The sequence below is a fragment of the Lissotriton helveticus genome, chromosome 7 (genome assembly GCF_964261635.1).
Source record: "Lissotriton helveticus chromosome 7, aLisHel1.1, whole genome shotgun sequence".
NCBI classification, from domain to species: Eukaryota; Metazoa; Chordata; class Amphibia; order Caudata; family Salamandridae; genus Lissotriton; species Lissotriton helveticus.
Genome location: NC_136068.1, coordinates 1,388,039,019 through 1,388,054,856, shown reverse-complemented (window position 1 = coordinate 1,388,054,856; position 15,838 = coordinate 1,388,039,019). Strand labels below are relative to the sequence as shown.

The 15,838-nt window shown below is 46.9% G+C and overlaps 1 protein-coding gene across 3 annotated transcripts in view; it reads left to right on the top strand.

The window, feature by feature from the left end:
- TBCD (tubulin folding cofactor D) overlaps nt 1-15,838 on the top strand; it is a 2,437,462-nt gene that overhangs the window by 740,156 nt on the left and 1,681,468 nt on the right. The window lies entirely within an intron of this gene.

Here is a 15,838-nt window from a genome sequence, read left to right as displayed (position 1 = left end):
TTTTCACATTTGCTATGCAATTCATTCTCTGAGGGAGGTTTTCTTTTCGTTCTCTGACTGAAAAGTGATATGATTTATGTGACAGTCTTGTTGGGTACCTTGGATCTGAAAGGAAAGGCTGTAGGGTGATGTTTTTTCTACCACACAACATTTAAATACCAGTAAATAAACTGTACTAATGTTTGAGAATATATCTGAATTAGTAAAGCACAAATGAAGCAGATTTTTTGGGTAATTTTGAAGTATGGTGGAAACAAATATTGTATAATCTAAACAAATCAGTACACTTGGTGATGCCATTCCACACATTATCGTTTGTTGGCTGTATAGTTTTATCAGTAAAACTGTATGTCTGTGCAAATGTATTGGTCATTTTAATTGAAAATCTATTTTCTGTAATGGCGGTGCCCTACCACACCATGCATACTCCACTGTACTCCACTCTATGCTGCTCTGCAACACTCCACTTTGACACTCTGCTCTACGCCAATTCACTTTACTGCACTCCACTCTTTCCTCACTCTACTTCACTCTTTGCCACTCCACTCTATGCCACTCCACTCCACTGTACGACACTCGACTCCCTGACAATCTTCCCCACAACACTTTACTACGACCCTATACTCCACTCTACACCAATCCACTCTATGCCACTCGACTCCAACACACTGCTCCGCCCCACTCCACAACACACTAATCCACTCTACATCACTCCACACCCCTGGATGGCAATATACCATTCTATGCCACTCCACGCCTCTTTATTCCACTGTAAGCCACTCCATGATACCCTATGCCACTTCACTCGTATCCACTCTATGCCATTCCACTCTGCTCCACAACACTTTCCTCAATTCAATGCCACTCAACTCTACCATACTCTACCCCACTCTTCTGCACTACACTCTATTCTACTCTAAGCCACTCCACTCCATTTTACTACACTCTACTCAACGAAACTCTAATCCACTCTTCTACACTCCAAACTATGACACTCTATTCCACTCCACTCCGATCTACACCACTCCACTCTGTCACTCCACTCTGCCATGCTACTCCACTCTACAACAGACTGCTCCACTCTACACCACTCCACTCCACTCGCCTGGATGACACTAATCCATTCTACGCTACTCTACTCTACTTCACGTTTCTCTATTCCACTCTACGCCACTCCATGACACACTGTGCTACTTTACTCTACTCCACTCAATGCATTCCACTCTGCTCCACAACACTTTCTTCAATTCTATGCCACTGAACTCTACAATACTCTACTCCACTTTTCGGCACTACACTCTATTCTATTCTGCGCCACTCCTCTCTATGACACTCCATTCTACTACACTCTATGACACTCTAATCCACTCTTCGACACTCCAATCTACGACATTCTATTCTACTCTATGCCATTCTATAGCCTTCCACTCTGTTACACTCAACTCCACTACACTCTACTCCACTCTGTGACGATCCACTCTACGACACTTTACGCTACTCCACACCAACACCACTTCACCCCACACCATTTCACTCACTCCACTCTACACCACTCCACTTTATGGTACTTCACTCAATGCCACTTAATTCTATCACTCCACACTCTGACACTCCCCTCAACGACACTGTACTCCACGCAACAACACTGTACTTCACTCTACGGCACTTCTCCACTCTACTCTAATTCACAGCACAACATTCCACTCTGACAACCTACACCGCTCCACCCTTCGCCGCTGCACTCTATGCTGCTCCCTGACACACACACTATGCGACACTCCAATCTATGCCATTCCACTCCATGCTGTGCCACTCCACCCCATGCAAACTTACTCCACTTCACTCTACGACACTCTACTCCACTATACACCCCTCCACCCTACGCCACTCCATTCTACGCCACTCCATTCTACGCCACTTCACTTTGACACTCCCCTCTAGTTTATCACATTCCACTTCACTCTGTGCCACTCCACTCCACTTTACTCCCCTCTATGCCACGCCACTCTACTTTACTCCACTCTGTCATTCCACTCTAGGACATTTTATTTGACTATGTTACACTACTCCACTCTGAGACACTCTGACTCTCCTCATCAAGACACTCCAGACTGTAACACTCCACTCTGTCACTCCTTGCCACTTTACTCCTTTCTATTCTGCTCAACGCCACTCTACGCCGCTGTACTCCATTCCAAGACACTTCTCCACTCCATTCTACGACACTCCACTCTGACACTCTATGCCACTCCATGCTACTTCACTCTGACACTCTACTGCTGCCAGTCCACGACAATCTGACACTCCACTCCACCCTGTGACACTGTACTCCAAAACACACTATTCCACTCTATGCCACTAAACTCTGTGTGCCACACTACTCTATTCCATGCCACTCTGACACTACTCAATTCTATGCCACACCACTCTACGCAACTCCTCCCTACGCCACTCCATGCCACTTTATGCCACACCACTTCACATTCAACTCCACTCTACGCCGCCGTACTCTACGACACTCTACTCCATTCTAGTCTAGAACACTCTCCTACGCCACTTTACCCCACCGCTACACCACTCCAGGCTACTTTACTGCCCACTTTACTCCCTTCCACTCTACAACTTTCTACTCCAGTCTACGTCACTCTACAGCACTCCTCTCTAGGACACTGCAGTCTGTGACACTCTACGCCTCTCTATGCTACTCCCATCTATGCTGCTTCACGCCACTTTACTCCACTCCACACCACTCCATACCACTTTACTCCACTCTATGCCACTTTATCACATTCTGTGCTACTAAACTCCAATCCACAACACTCTATTCCCCTCTATTACACTCTACTTCACTCCAACGCTCCACTCTACGACACCCCACGTCACTCTACGACACTCCACTATAAGACACTCTCAGTTCATTATCTTTTATTCGGTTACCACTTATTTGCAACCATAAAAAGTACAGGTTAAAACAATAGGAAATAAAATTCTTTTACATAGTAAGAAAAGATAAAAATGGATATAGTTACACACAAACACATTATCAATCAAGGGCTTCTCGTATTTTGATGGTAGTTTTTAGGAAAGTGGCTATACATTTTGCGGAATGAATTGAGTTCAGAAGTTTTAGAGAGAGATAAGCTAGATGGCAGGACCTGTAACCAAGTGATCGGAGAAGTGGAAGAATCCAAGTTTTTCGTGATGTTTTGTAATATGAACAGAAAAAGATGATATGTAGTGTTGATTGAGTCGATACTCCGTCACATGGACAGTTCGTAATGTCTCTCGACCAATTCTGTATTCGGGGAAAGGAAACCAGTCGAAAGAAGGTATTAAAATGAAATCTTGTCAAAAGGTATTTTTCGTAATTAGACAAGTAATATGTTAGATAAGGTTGAATACCTTTGACAGGTTGAATTACTTGGATTTGAGAATTGAGAGGCTTTACAATCTCAATTGAGCTGCGAAGTTCTCTCAGATGGTCCATGCTTATTTTCTTTAGGTCTTTTCTTGATATATCCTCCACACTCGGTGGGTCGTCAAAGTATGAGCTACTACCTAGATCCCTAAAAAAGTTCTCCACATATGCTAACCAAGGAATCCTATGCCAGTTTGTTAGAGCCATGCAGTCCTTGATCAGCGAACGTGTCAGGTGACACTCTGGTTTTGACCATATACGTTGCCATAAGAGAATTGGTTGGAAACGTATATAATCTGTGATGTAGTCCATTCCAAGCTCATTGTGGGTAGCATAGATCGGAGCGCTTTGTGGAAGGGCCAACAAGTATTTAAGACACTCTACTCCACTTCCCTCTACACCACTCCACTGTGCGTCACTCTACTTCATTCCATTCTAAAACACTCTACTCCACTTTTCACCACTCTGCTCTACACTACTCTATGTCACTCCATTCTACTCTGTCACTCCATTCTACGACACTCTACTCCCCGTTGTGCCACTTCACTCTCTACAACACTCCACTCCCCACCAAGTCACTTTTAGCCATGCTGAACAGCATCCACGCGGGTATATTACATGGCTAAAAGATATTGGCAAAGCCAGTAGGCATCGCATAGGTGAGACCTACAGGCTTTGCCAATGCTTGTTATTCCAAGTGCTAGGCCATCACATCCCGCCATTGGGTCTTGGACAGTGAAATACGGGCACATGCTTGAGTTTATCCTAAGACCCCTGCAAGTGCCACTGTGATAAACCTACCGATCTTATAAGCAAAATTAAGGTTCATTATTAACAAGCATTTGCAATGCAATAGGTCTCGCATTAGGAAAGTTTGAGCTATTGGTCTTGTAAATGACAATTTTTTTATTAATGTGTTGGTTTTTGAAAATAGCGACATTAATAGCTTTGTCATTGACAATGCCAATAGTTTTAACTTTAGCAAATGTGACACCTATAGCATTTGTACTGCAATATGTGTAGTATTTACGTGACTTAGATGTATTGATATTACAAATAACAATGGCTTTTAATTTTTTTAAATAATTAATACTTAAATGAAAGTTATTGTAATTTATAATGGCAATAGCTTAAACTTTTGTAAATGACTTTTGTGAAGATTATGTTCAGTGTATTTTATTGTGACGAAAATCCAAGAACAGAAGTGAAATATTAACATCTTTTTGTGACATTTGTAATAAAGCTTGAAACATTGAGAGAGCATTTTCGAACCAATTGTTGTTATGGAGAGGGAGGGGGGTGGGCTGCCTACTAATGCGTGTGGCAACAGAGAGAGACTGGGGTGCGCGCTGGAGAGGGAGGGGGTGGGCTGCCTGGTTAGGCCGAGACCTAAAAAGATGGATTTATGCCCAGATCTCTGTACTGGGGTGAATGTATGACATTGTCCTGCATTCTGTCCATCAACTGTTCTTTTCGCGATAGATATTCTACGACATCGCTCACCTTACACAAACTGAATGTATCACCAGGGAGAGTAATTGGATGCTGCCTGCCAAGAGTTCTGGAAAACATTAAATGCAAAATGAATTCACAAGGGTGAGAGAGGGTGGAGCGTTCAAGGTTCCATGTTACAATTCTACTCAAGGTTACAAGCAGGAAGTTAGGATGAAAGTTTCTCTCCAGAAGATGCAAATAAACGTAGCTAGTATTTTCAGAGTTTCAAATGCGGGGGGTGGGGTGGAGGGATGGAGAGGAGGGGGGGATTAACACCAAAGCAGGCGAACGCGCCAACACGTTTTATGTTTGTAGACACGCTCCGTCATACTTCCAATGGGCTGAATGAGCCAGTTTCCACCTTAAATATGATGAAACCTTGTCGTATTTGTTTGGGTAAATGCTACGGGAGAGCGGCGATTACTGTACGGGATATTCCCAAAAAGAAGTTTGGGCGGCAGGCAATTTAAATGCAGCTAGCTGTAAGGAGGCTGAATCACCTGAAACATTAAGGTCTGCATTCTCGTGGGGTCGTTAGTATATTAGTCCCTAAAATTGCTGCCACTTCGAATTAAAACAATTTTTTTCCTAACTACAGAATTAAGATTGTTTATTTACATAAAAAAAGATAATCTGAGACCACAGTCTTTCTAATGCAAACATATTTTTCTTCTGGGCTTCTTGAAAAGGAGCAAGCTGAAGTCAGATTAATTGCTGCATGTATGAATAACTAGGAAACGCAGCCGCCGGCCCTTTAAAACAGTATCCACGCTGTATGCACAAGAACACATCTTCAGATAGCAAAGATTGCATCTTTATATAATATTGCTTGGCGTTCTTGCAATGTGGCGCCTAAACTGCAGCCCTCTGCGCTGCTGAACTAGCTACAGTAAGAAATGCCAACTGAGAAAGTCACTGGCCAAACTCCCATCAGACGCTGTAACCTGGTCATATATAAAGCCTGTACCCACAGCGATCGCTGTAATAGAACTGTCTCTGAGTTCTCTGCGTGACACATATACGGCCCTTTAGCACGCATTCGAAAATAACTGCTTTAATGAATAATTCAAAGAGGAACAATATTTTTAGCAGCCTGGTCACCTCACCCTTTGGCAGGGGATCCCAGGCAGTGCACAAACACTCTGGAAAAATAGCAACTAAATATTTTGTAAGTTATTAGTACACTTTACAGATGTTAATAAACCACAAGGCCCCTTTCAAAAATGCCAAAGGAAATAGTAGAGCAAGTGAGATCGGCTAAGGCATATTTCTTCAATGGCATAGTCATTAAATACAAAAACTGAAAAATCTTACTGGGATAGCATGAGCACATGCACCAAAACTATAAGAATAAAATCGGCGTACGAAGACGATCGCAGGTGACACAGCGACAAGAAACACATTCATGTTTTAAACAAGGGCCCGCTGCCAAGGCCCGGGGGAGAGCTTTCTGCAAGGAACAGGAGGAGGATGCTTCGGGAGACGCGCTCAGGAGCCAGGATCAAAGGAGGGCCCAAAATATGCAGGAATGGAGGAACCAGGGTGCGGAGTGCGGAGGGAACCATCAAAGAAAGGGTTCAAAAATGCAAGGTCCCAAGCAAAGGCTTGACAAAAGCAGAGAGCCAGGGCAGAAGGAAAAGAAAGACACACAAATTTAGGGACAAAGGGAGGAAATGAAAAACAAAATGCAAGGTGCAAAGGGAGCGAGGGAAGAAAATGCTGCGCAATGCGAAGTGCAACAAACAATTGATTTCTCTAAGCGAGAGCCTACCTCGCTGTACTGTGGACGGGAGACGCTGTGCCCGACTCCCTGCTCGGGGCCGCGCTGTCATTGGCGGCCGCCGAGGCAGGAAGACAGGCAAACACGGAGGAGACGTGGAGCCACTTCCTTTGGGCGGGACTTCCGTCTTCTGAAGTCCCGCGCACGCGCCCACGGAGTACCTGAGAGCGGGGCTCCCATGCCCGAGGGAGAGCCCCGGCTACCGAAGTCCCGAATGGCGGTAAGTGGGGCTTAGTTCAAGGGGGGAGGGGGGTGCGCTTGTGTGTGTGTGTGTGTGTATGTGTGCGATGGCGGCGGCGGGGGGAGGGGAGTCTTTGTATGTGTGCGTGCGTGTGTGTAGGTGCGCTGGTGTGTGTGTGGGGGGGTCTCTGTGTGTGCGTGTAGGTGCGCTAGTGTGTGTGTAGGTGCGACGGGGGGTGTGTGTGCCTGTGTATGCGTGTGGCTGTGTATGCGTGTGGCTGTGATGTGCGCATGCGTGAGTGTGGGTGCGCGTGCACGCAGTGTAATCCAGCCAAAGAGAAGCGCGTGGCAGTTTCTTGTTCTTCATTCCCCCGAGTCAGCTAGCTATAAGTCTCCAGCTGGACGCATCCTTTGGATGCGAATTCCAGGCTCGACCTAAAAAGGGGGCTCTGGAGCCCATCCCCAAATCCCAAAGATGGAGAGGGTTCCGAAGGTGTTTCATAATCATGAAAAAATGGGAAGAAGAGCTACCTGACCTTTGTCAGCTGAACAAATATTGGAGAAATAAGGAAGCAGCAATGCAGTTAGGTAACCTGGGAAAATGTACTACAGTTGCTTCAGGTGGGAGCATTTAAGACCTCTCTGCAGATGCAAGATGCCTATTTCACATACCTATCCACCTTAGACACTGCAACTATCTGAGATTAGAGGTCTCTAAATGCCACTACCAATTCAAGGTTCTTACTGTTGGCTCAAGTCGGCATCAAAGGGAAGACCTTGACTTGAACTGCACTGTATGCAGGAAAGCTCCAATGAATGGCAGCCTCTGTGATGGAGCCAGGTGTGACTTTGCCTCATTGACTGTGAATCAGAAAGTTGTCGTCTCGAGGTGGTCTATGACTTTCAGCCATGGTTTAGTGCTGCAAAGCGCATGAGAGGACCCCACTTCCCCTGGGCCTCGAAGACAGGGTTGAGTGCTGCGAGCCACAGGGTATGTGGTACCCTCAGAAGGGCTTCACATTGCTGGGTCTCACCGTCAAGGGCTAGGGATTCGAGGCTCGGGGGACAAGAGCCTCTCTTCCCTGGGTTTGTCAGCTGTGACTCAGCATTGTCAGGCCCAGGGAGGTCACCCAGCAATGGCTTAGCACTGTGAGGCCCAGGAGATTGGGATCGCTACCCTGGGCCTTGCAGCCAGAGACGAACAATGCGATGCCCAGGGTGGAAAGGGTCTCGCAAGGCTGAAACATGGCTACTAGACCCATGGAAGAGGATCAGGCTGCATAGCTATGGTTCCATGGGCACTGGTGAAAAGTAAATGCACCATTTCCCCCTGTCCATTGGCTTCACTGTAAAACGAATTACTGATTTCAATAATGAGGAACTACTGGGATCAGACTAGTGAAAATGCTACTTTGCAAGTTCCCTCTGAGCTGTTTGACTGTTGGCAGCCGCAAAGGTGATCCCAGAATTAGCCATGGGGTGAATTTAAAAACGATGTTCCCTTTCTTGTGTAATTTCTGTGTCTGCTGACTGATGGTGGTTAGTTAAGTTTCAGATATTCTGACTCCAGTAGGTTGGATGGTTTGAGATAAAATCAAGAAGGTATAGCTCATTGTAATGCACATTGTCAAGGACAGAAGGAAGCAATACTGTATCCAGTGGTGAAAGGAAATGACAAATGGAAAGAGGGGAGTGCAAGACAGGAATTGCCTTGGCCGTGAAGTAAAACATTCCATGTGAATAATAGAGATTTGGAGAGAACCTGCCAACCATGTCAATGGTTGGAGGTAACGTTGATGGGTAGAAATATCAAGACTAAGAGAGGAACATGAAAGGGCACTCAACTGTAGTAGGAGAGCAAGGACCGAAAACATTGGATTATTCGAAAAGAAAGAAAGGGGACACGAAGAGAGGTAGTCATTGTATCAATAAATTTGAAGACTGGACGAAATTGAAATCTGAAGCCAAATTAAACGGCTAGTCATCCAAGAGACTGTCAAAAAGAAGGTGCTTAATTATTGAGAAGCGAAAAGGAGAACCAAATAAAGCATCATAGTTGGTTCGACAGAGAGGGTGACTCTCTCTTCGCTTTTGGGCTGAGTGGTCGCTCCCCAGTGTCTCTGGCGACATCTGGTATCGTTGTGCTGCGCTTTGACTTAAAACTGCCTCGTATTTAATTGCCTGCAGTCTGCCTTGGTTGCCGCTTCGCTTTGTTTGCCTTTTACATTGCCACTGTAACTTTCACTTTTAATGCGCGATATCCCCCGGCGCTCTGCTTTGATCACCCCTCCGCTGCCATTTTGTTTGTTGTTGTCGTCCTCTTTAGCCCGCCCCGCCTCCCAGCTGAGCCGCCCTCCCACAGACTACATACAGCGCTCCCATACCTGGAAGCGCTGTGACTCTCTCTTCGCTTTTGGGCTGAGTGGTCGCTCCCCAGTGTCTCTGGCGACATCTGGTATCGTTGTGCTGCGCTTTGACTTAAAACTGCCTCGTATTTAATTGCCTGCAGTCTGCCTTGGTTGCCGCTTCGCTTTGTTTGCCTTTTACATTGCCACTGTAACTTTCACTTTTAATGCGCGATATCCCCCGGCGCTCTGCTTTGCTCACCCCTCCGCTGCCATTTTGTTTGTTGTTGTCGTCCTCTTTAGCCCGCCCCGCCTCCCAGCTGAGCCGCCCTCCCACAGACTACATACAGCGCTCCCATACCTGGAAGCGCTGTGACTCTCTCTTCGCTTTTGGGCTGAGTGGTCGCTCCCCAGTGTCTCTGGCGACATCTGGTATCGTTGTGCTGCGCTTTGACTTAAAACTGCCTCGTATTTAATTGCCTGCAGTCTGCCTTGGTTGCCGCTTCGCTTTGTTTGCCTTTTACATTGCCACTGTAACTTTCACTTTTAATGCGCGATATCCCCCGGCGCTCTGCTTTGCTCACCCCTCCGCTGCCATTTTGTTTGTTGTTGTCGTCCTCTTTAGCCCGCCCCGCCTCCCAGCTGAGCCGCCCTCCCACAGACTACATACAGCGCTCCCATACCTGGAAGCGCTGTGACTCTCTCTTCGCTTTTGGGCTGAGTGGTCGCTCCCCAGTGTCTCTGGCGACATCTGGTATCGTTGTGCTGCGCTTTGACTTAAAACTGCCTCGTATTTAATTGCCTGCAGTCTGCCTTGGTTGCCGCTTCGCTTTGTTTGCCTTTTACATTGCCACTGTAACTTTCACTTTTAATGCGCGATATCCCCCGGCGCTCTGCTTTGCTCACCCCTCCGCTGCCATTTTGTTTGTTGTTGTCGTCCTCTTTAGCCCGCCCCGCCTCCCAGCTGAGCCGCCCTCGCCCCTCCCCCTCCACTATCCATATATGACAGATGCTCTTTCGCGCAGCGTTCACGCGCAGCGATCGCGCCCCAGTCGCGCCGAAGGTGCGCCAAAGGTAAGCCCGTCTACGCCCGTCCGCGCCTGGACCGCGCCCAGCGCCAGACCCCCTGGTCCCCGTATTACCCTCCCTCCCCGCATTACCTACGATGCCACCACCCTCCTAGCCCTTAACCCCGGCCGTTCCCCCAACTGCGTCCAAGCCGCTCCTGGACACACCCACGGTCCCTTCTCATGCAACTCCTGCAAGTATGACGGCACCAAGACCAACCCCTCATCCACGAATACCAAACAGAGATCCGACACCAACCACCTTAAATGCATCCTGCTCAACACCCGCTCGATCCACAGACACGCCATCGACCTTTGGAATCTACTAGACACCATCTCTCCGGACGTCGCCTTCCTAACAGAAACATGGATGAACGCCACCTCAGCCCCAGACATCACCATTGCCATCCCGGAAGACTATAAGATCATACGCAAGGACCGTACCGGCCACACAGGAGGAGGTATCGCTATCGTCCATAAGAAATCCTTCCGCATCTCAACCAGCTCAGACGTCAATCTCGCCAACTCTGAACACCTTCACTTCCAGATCCACATCGACCCCAAAACCACACTCAGAGGCACCCTCCTTTACAGGCCACCAGGACCCCGCGCACAGTTTAGTGAAGACATCACGGACTTCATCACTCCACACGCGCTCCCCTCCAAGGATTACATCCTTTTAGGAGACCTCAACTTTCACCTTGAAAAGAACAACGACCGCAACACCACCACCCTTTTGGGCAACCTCGCCAACCTCGGACTTAAACAACTTGTCACCACCTCCACCCACATCGCAGGTCACACACTCGACCCTATCTTCACCTCCAGCAAACATGTCTCCTTCAGCCACACCACAGATCTCCTTTGGACTGACCACAGCTGCGTTCACTTCACCTACAACAAGCCCACTTCTAACAACCACCCCCAACCCACTCTGCAAAGAAACTGGAACAAAATCACCATCGGGTCGTAATTCAATCACTTTGATAGATCAATTTCTTTCAAATCCACATAGATAATCAAGTAGTACACAGTCCATCAATCTTTCAAATTCCTGTTTATTGATTATTTTCTTGCCACATCGTCACAGCCGACGCGCGTTTCGCCCTCCACGGGCTTTTTCAAGGCAAAACAAAGTAGAATGGTGAGTGGCGTAATCTCGTATAAATCAATAAAAGATATAAAAATCCTTCTCTTATTTCTCCTTAGAGCCTTTCAATAGTAGATGTGATAGTTATCCCTTAGAGTACTAGTGCTTCTAAGTCCATTCCTCATTCAATAGTCCATGAATTAGTCAAGTGCCTCCCGGCAAGACTAACGCGGAAGGGAGACGCCTTGCAGAGACGCGACCGGCTTCGCAACGGCGATGGAACTTATCATGGCTCCTTTAACACTTGACTAATTCATGGACTATTGAATGAGGAATGGACTTAGAAGCACTAGTACTCTAAGGGATAACTATCACATCTACTATTGAAAGGCTCTAAGGAGAAATAAGAGAAGGATTTTTATATCTTTTATTGATTTATACGAGATTACGCCACTCACCATTCTACTTTGTTTTGCCTTGAAAAAGCCCGTGGAGGGCGAAACGCGCGTCGGCTGTGACGATGTGGCAAGAAAATAATCAATAAACAGGAATTTGAAAGATTGATGGACTGTGTACTACTTGATTATCTATGTGGATTTGAAAGAAATTGATCTATCAAAGTGATTGAATTACGACCCAATTGGAGAGAAGTAACAAACAGGGATGTGCACTGGTGGAATTATCTTTACATATGGTTCATGAAACTCTACTACAGTTTCTGTGGGTAGATTATCGTGACGGAAACTGCATAAGGGTGAATAAGCATCTTATCAGTTGGGCACTCCCAAATTGAGTATTCTTGTGTGACTGGACTATGACTACGATGGGAAAGATACAATAGTGATGTGCTGATCAAAATAGCAAGTTCACCCTGTCTTTCTGTTGATGTATAAAAAACAAAATCACCATCGACCAGATCTCCTCATCGCTTCTTCTAAACCCCCCAGCCCACTCTACAAACCCAGACCAAGCAGCCACCAACCTCACCCAATGGTTATCCAACAGCGCCAACATCTTAGCACCACTGAAAAAACGACAAATCAAACTAGGCAGCAAGAAGGCCTCCTGGTTCAACGATGATCTTAAGAAATCCAAGAAACTCTGCCGCTCCCTTGAGAAGGCCTGGAAAAAAGACCCAACCACCAGCACCAAGGACGCCTTCAAAAACGCCACCCGCATACACCACCAACTGATCCGGATCGCCAAAAAAGCCGCTTTCAAGGACCGACTAGATAACAACGCCCACAACAGCAAGGAATTATTCAACATCGTCAAGGAATTTACTAACCCCTCGGCCAACTCCAACGACATCACCCCCTCTCAAGCCCTCTTCGACTCCCTAGCCTCATTCTTCCACAACAAAATTGCAGACATCCACAACAGCTTCGACAACCGACCCGAAGACCAACCCTCCCAACCCCCTTCAGGACCCCCACCCCCCCTGAACATCCTCAACGACTGGAAGCCTATCTCCACCGAGGACACCATCCGTCTGATGAACTCTATCCACTCAGGATCCCCCACAGACCCATGCCCTCACCACATCTTTAACAAAGCAGACTCCATTATAGCACCGCACCTCCGAGACGTCATCAACTGCTCCCTCAACTCCGCAACCTTCCCGGAAAGCTGGAAACATGCCGAACTCAGCGCCCTCCTGAAGAAACCCACAGCTGACCCCACCGAACTCAAAAACTACCGCCCTATCTCACTCCTTCCATTCCCTGCCAAAGTCATCGAGAAAGCTGTCAACAATCAACTCGCCGCCTTCCTCGAAACCAACAAATCCCTCGACTCCTCACAGTCCAGCTTCCGAGCCAAACACAGCACTGAAACCGCACTCATCGCTGCAACTGACGACATTCGATCTCTACTGGACAACGGAGACACAGTCGCCCTCATCCTCCTCGACCTCTCCGCAGCCTTCGACACAGTCTGTCATAGCACCCTTCTACAGCGCCTCAGAAACGTCGGAATCCAAGGAAAAGCACTGGAATGGATCACTTCGTTCCTCACCGGGAGAACCCAGAGAGTCCGCCTCCCACCATTCAAGTCAGAGGCCACTGAAGTCATTTGTGGCGTACCACAAGGATCTTCTCTCAGCCCCACCCTCTTCAACGTATACATGAGCCCCCTTGCGACCATCGCTCGCCAACACAACCTCAACATCATCTCCTACGCTGACGAGACTCAACTGATCCTCTCACTCACCAAAGACCCTAACACCGCCAAAACCAACCTACACGAAGGAATGAAAGAAGTAGCCGAGTGGATGAAGCACAGGCGGCTGAAACTGAACTCCGACAAAACAGAAGTCCTCATCTTAGGCACCTCCCCCTCCGCCTGGGATGACTCTTGGTGGCCAGAGGCCCTTGGAAAGGCACCCATCCCGACAGACCACGCACGGAACCTGGGTATCATCCTGGACTCCTCACTATCGATGACCAGACAAGTCAACGCCGTTTCATCATCTTGTTTCAACATTCTTCGCATGCTCAAAAAAACATTTCGCTGGATCCCCACCGAAACTCGTAAAACGGTCACCCACGCACTGGTTACTAGCCGACTGGACTACGGAAACACCCTCTACGCCGGCACCACCGCAAAACTCCAGAAAAAACTCCAACGCATCCAGAACGCCTCTGCCAGGCTCATACTAGACATCCCGCGTAAAGAACACATCTCTGGTCATCTGAAAACCCTCCACTGGCTCCCCGTAAATAAGAGGATTACTTTCCGCCTCCTAACCCACGCACATAAAGCACTTTACGAACTTGGACCTGAATGCCTCAACACACGACTGTCCTTCTACACCCCCTCCCGTCAGCTACGATCCTCCAACCAAGCTCTTGCCACTGTACCTCGCATCAACAAAACCACCATGGGAGGCAGATCCTTCTCCTACCTGGCGGCTAAAACTTGGAACTCCCTTCCCACTCACCTTCGCCTTACTCAGAACCACCTAGCATTCAGAAAGCAACTTAAAACTTGGATATTCGACAAGTAATTTCCCACCCCTCCGCAAGCGCCTTGAGACCCTATGGGTATGTAGCGCGCTATACAAATCTCTTTGACTTGACTTGACTGACTTGACTTGACTTGACTTGATCTGAGGTTCAATGCACAGGGAAGAACAATAGTTCTAGGCTCACTAACAGAACGTTTTGTATAGAGAGTTTAGTAGTTGAAAAGGTGATGAGGCTTAGATCAGATATTGTGAAGTAGTAAGTGACATGAGCGACTTGGGTCAATATGTAATTTAAAAATAGGGAGCAGTCAAGGGTAATGCTAAGACTAGGAACAGAAAATTAACATTTTATTAGGAAGACAGCAGGAAGATGGGCAGGACATGGGGATGAGACAGACAGTCCTGTTTTAGAGGGGTTGAAGTCGAGGAATTGAATAGTTAATTGATGCTGAATACAAGTGACACCGACAGAGTAACAAGAATGTGGGGATTTGGCAAAAAGTGAATGAGGGGCAATATCTGTGACTCCTTGACAGAGAAATTTGGAAGGTGAGGAGATAATTTATATAGGTGGTGGAAGTACTGATGATAGAGAAAAGATAGGACTAAGCTCTAAAGATACTGCAGAGGGAATGAAGAGAGAAGAGTGATTTTAAAGGTGAGTCGTTGGAATATGTAGAATGGTTACAGCAATACTGCCTGAGGTGTACATAAAAAAGGAGATGGAACACGGTGACTGGATATGACAACTGTACATGTTCAGGTACTTGGGTCACTGTTAATTCTGTGTTGCGGGTGGTGGTAATAATAGAATGTAAGGTGAGGAACAGAAGCACACAGTTCAGCTCCAGCTGTAACAGCGTCACTGTTTAGAGACAAGGGATAAGGCAGTTGACCGTAACAGAGCAAGGGACACTATGGCAGAGGAATGTTAGGGTTCCAACTGGATTATGTCTTCAAGGAGGTACTAGTTAGAGTGGCTGCAACCACTGAGTGTCTTACCTGTGCGCTTTATTAGAAGTACAGACTTGGACTGGCACTGCTCATGAAACTGTGGCCCAGATCCTTTCACTGATTGGATCACTTATTCTGTTGTGGGATCTTCTAGACCGCCTCAATTCTTTAAACAGTTTACAAGGGTGTACAATTCCAGCTGTTTGAAAACTGCAAAACTTTTATAAGTTGCTCTTCGACACCTGTGCCAGTCGCAGCTTTTTCGGTGTAATGCTGAAAACATTTGTGATGTCATTTTCTACCAGCAAAAGCATGCATGTGTATTTTTTCGCATGTTTTAGATACTTGCGAACGTTACACTTCATCCACATGAACTGTTTTATCTTCTGAAGAAACCTCTTAACCTACATTCAGTTATTTTGGTGGTGGGAAGTTAGGTTCTTTCATTTCTCTCAAGAAAAGGGAATTACTCCTGGGGTTGACAGGAGTTACTCTCTGACCATTTTCAGGGACGAGTGCTTTGGACATTTTTTTAGTAATGC